At 43.4% G+C, this 4,537-nt stretch overlaps 1 pseudogene; it reads right to left on the bottom strand.

Moving 5' to 3' along the window:
- Window positions 1-4,212: 4,212 nt before the first annotated feature.
- Window positions 4,213-4,330, bottom strand: LOC126285495 (5S ribosomal RNA; annotated as a pseudogene).
- Between the last annotated feature and the right edge of the window lie 207 nt (window positions 4,331-4,537).

The raw sequence follows: 4,537 nt of genomic DNA on the forward strand, positions 1-4,537 counted from the left end.
TGGGGCGACCCATGTCGACACAGACCTCACAGCTCCAACCCGACTGCACTAGTGCCGCATTGCAACTCCCTGACTGGCAGGTCCAGACTGCGCTCCAGACACGTTCCAACCGACTGGCAGACCCAACTCGTGACCCGAACTCCCTATCCGAACTGGCTTACGACAGACAACGACTGGGATGTAATAGCAGTGGAGCAAAGATACTACGAGAGGGGATATATCGATAGGTGCTGCTAACGCCGCTCACGGTCAGGAAAAGCGGCAACACAGTGACAGTAGTAATTTAAATTAACGTAGTGAGGTGGAAGCACGTGTAAAATACATGATGGCAGGAACATGAGCCACACACAGCTCACTTCCAGCTCCATGATCTTTCCCTCATCTGCGTTGGTCCTGTCCGCCTCTCTCCCACCTCAGCTACATTGGACTCACCATTGACCGTCCTCTCACCTGGATGCCTCATCTCCGCTCTATACAATCCAAGGCCCACGACTGCCTCTGTCTCTTTAAACTCCTCTACCCCTCTACCACCCTTCACACCTACAAATCCTAAATAGATCCCATCCTCTGTTATGCCAGTCCTGCCTCGATATCCATCCCCCCACTCCAGATCCTCGAGGTCCATACACTCCACCTCTCCTTCCGTATCCATCCTCCCGTCCTCCACACTGATCCTCTACGACTTGATTCCTTTCCCCCCATCTGCTCCTTTTCCTCTACACCTCCTGCTGACTTGATCCCCCTCATCCCCTGGTTGCTCCTCTCCTCTCCAACCCCCCCCCCCCCCCCACCTGCTGCCACGCCTTCACCGTTGTGTCCCTGCTACCCTCCACCTCTACACCCTTCGTCTCCCTGTCATTTCTCTTTCTTCTCCACTGTCTTCCCCACTCCTTTCTCGCGTCCGCCCTGCTCCCCCCTTTTTCTGTGCCCTCTCCCTGCATCGACTCTCCCCCTCATCTGTCTGGGTTCTTCCCCCCGCCGTCCCCATACCCATATGCCATCGTACTCTATAGTGCAGTGTTTTCTGTGACTGCTCAGTGTTGTGTGTCCCCTTCTTATGGTGCTGCAAACAGAGACCAGGCTGTCGCCGTGTTTTTTAATTGTGCCTGTCAAAGTGCTTTTAATCAGCATCACTGACCTCTTTGTTTTTTGTTTTCTTCACAACGTTTTAAACAGTCTCCCTTTCATCCCTCTTTTTATTGTTATATCTCTGTATTATGTTTATTAACTTTGTCTGTAGGCTGCAGAGCGGCGTATTACTCTGCTACCAGCCCCCCTTCTCCCCCACCCCTCTGGGGGGAAATCTAAATACTAAATACAATAAAGAGAAAAAAAGACTTCCCTTTGAAAGTGATGAATTGGGCCAAGCAAAGGTAGGTTTGGGCTGCTCCACAACAAAGTCAAACATTCTACAGTGATGGCACCGACAAACTGTTCTCTAGTTGGAAGAAATGTGCTCTTCGCCAGAGTGGATGTGTTGAGAAATAAATATGTAGGCATGAGGAACAAGGACGTAGAGCGTTAATAACGTTTGTTTTTTAAAAGGTTCTAAGAGTTTTCACATAAAAAATTCGGAGGCATTACTTTTCAGCAGGTGCTCGTATTACTATACGAAAAAAGATTTATTCTGAAATTTTATATCGAGCGTACTTCAAGATCCTTTGACTGTACACTCTTCGGCTGACAGTTACATTTTTCTCGTACACACTGGTTAAGATATGGAGCTACTGTAGACAGCTGCGTCCAATTGTGGATTCCGGCTGCGAGGTTTCCGTTGTGACTGGTTGTGTGTGGCTTTTTAATTATGTATTATTACTGTATTTCTCGAACCGAATATAACTCTATGTAGTTTTACTTACATCGTTCGCGTTGACAACTGTGCTGTGTGCAACTAGGCATGACACGCGATTTATTTTAACGAGAACGATGTGTTTCCATCTGCTGCAGATGACCACTGATTTTGAGCCAAATCTTCAACGGGACCAAGGCTTTTATATTTTCTTTTTCATGTCCTTACCGTGTGTGATGCTTGCACTTGCCCTTGAGACTCAGGAACTCTCCAAACTAGGAGTGCTTAATAAAGTACACTTTTAAAATACAGACTAGTGGAACGACGTCCTCCTCCTAATTTATCGGCCATTCGTATTCATCGAGAAGATCAGTCTATGGCGTACACGGCACGCCATGTAACAGGTTCACTGGCTTACGTTATTGTATCGTACATTTACTAATGCTAGAGTTCTGTAAAACATTAATGAAGTCAGCATGTATTTTTTTCTATTTGCGTTTTTTTCTCTTTTCTCTGTGAACGTTGCTTATATTTTTGTTATGGTTTTGTATGTACAGATGCAATGTAATGTACTACTTACAATCAATATCCTTATTTATTGGATAATGTTGATTCCAGGAGCTATTAGGAAAATTAATATGTACGAATAATGTTACGAACTATCACAATGATCTCTATACAACCTGGATGCAGAAGTATGGTCTATAAGTATAGAACTTCACCGTGTCTGCAGATCCGTGTGCTCTGCTTCGTCCGCCATGTTGTAGTTTGGCAAACAAATTTGCATCGGTCTGTACGTGACGAAGAATTGAAGACTTATTTCTTCTCTTGAACTTTACGTGAACAAGGATGCAATAGGCTCATGTGAGGCGGAATGGAAAAGTATTTTCTTTTCGTGTTCTCGTGACACATCTAAGCAGCCGTGTTGTAGTTTGGCAAGAAACGAAATATGAGCATCTATGGCTGGCACGATCAGATAACTGAAGCTCAACATCCAGATGGTATAGAGATCACTGGAAGTGGCAATTGACAAGCGAATATCTCGAACTTTAGAACTACGAGTTTAGCTGACTATCACGAGAGGACCAGACTGTCTTAGATGTAGCAGCAGTCCGTCGTCTCAGGTAGGAAGCTGCCGAGCGCACATCTCTGCCATCACACTGGCGATGGTCAACCAACATTTTACACGCTACTATAGACAAATATAACTAAAGTGTGTTACGCACGTTCAAGTCAATTTTCAATTTACCTTTTAACATTTCTCCTTCAGGAACATCTCAAAATAAAGTAACATTTGTGCTGTTAAAGGCAATTTCAGTGACAGATGTTTACATAGTTGTGACATAAAGTGTGTTCACTCAACGGTTACAGTTTAATTAACGATATTTTGAAGACAGTTGGGATAACGATGGAATGATTTTGTTCTATTGATGCAGTGAACTAACATTATTAAAGATGGTGCTCGTGAAACCATGGAAGCGTTTATAATAAGTAAACAACGACTCGAAATCGAGACTGTTTACAGCTTCGTTATTTCAAGCCAGGTTGCAACACTACCGGCCCTTACCAAATTGCCAATCGCAGACAATGTTAAGCTTCTATGAAGGGTTTATAGCCTGACCGTGGCTGTACCTAATGACAAAAAATCGGAATGCAATTTCGTAATCGCAAAGTAAGTGAAACACTAATAACTGCAAAGCAAACAGGTTTTGAAATGATGTACTAATACCATTTACGTAAATTATATATATATATATATATATATATATATATATATATATATATATATATATATATATATATATATATATATATATATGCAGTCGCCAACCTAAGTAGGCAATGAGGTATCAAGTTTTATGGCAAAGCGGGATTAACCTTCACCTAAGAAAACTAACGTGACTTCATGCCTAACTAATCTCTTCTAACACAGTTAATCTCAAAATTATACGGCAGCTTACCCTAGCACACAACACAGAATGGCCAATAAATGCAGCAATGCACACTGACTCACAATAACCCCTCTTAGGCAAAACTATGCAGTATAGTGAATAAATGCAGGACATATGAGCCTACTAACAATGTCTGACTGGCAATAGCATGAACTACTATATTTTAATTAACTATCACAAAAAGGTCACCATTTGAAACAGTACTGACTACTATGGGCCTCATACATTTGCACATGAAATTACGCTTTACAAATGAACTAAAGTAAACTCCTGCCGAAAAGGTCATGAAGGCCCAACGGTACCGACCGACCGCCGGGTCATCCTCAGCCCATAGGCGTCACTGGCTGCGGACATGGAGGGACATGTGGTCAGCACACCGCTCTCGCGTTTGTCAGTTTCCGAGACCGGAGCCGCTGCTTCTCAGTCAAGTAGCTCCTCAGTTTGCCTCACAAGAGCTGAGTGCACCCCGCTTGCCAACAGCGCTCGGCAGACCGGGTGGTCACTCATCCAAGTGCTAGCCCAGCCCGACAGCGCTTAACTTCGGTGATCTGACGGGAACCGGTGTTACCACTGCGGTAAGGCCGTTATACAAATGGGCAGTACAATTTACTATTTATAAGAAAAGTTTTGGTGTCGAATAAATGTTTGTCCTGATTGCTACACTTGCTCGGAAGGAGCGTTTACTTTCTTTTACCACTCTAGTTAAGTAGCTTATGAGGTATCTTAAAGTGGTATGGTTTGTAGAACCACAATTAATTGTAAATAGTAACATACAAAATTAACAAAGTAGCAAACG

The sequence above is a fragment of the Schistocerca gregaria genome, chromosome 8, assembly GCF_023897955.1.
Source record: "Schistocerca gregaria isolate iqSchGreg1 chromosome 8, iqSchGreg1.2, whole genome shotgun sequence".
NCBI classification, from domain to species: Eukaryota; Metazoa; Arthropoda; class Insecta; order Orthoptera; family Acrididae; genus Schistocerca; species Schistocerca gregaria.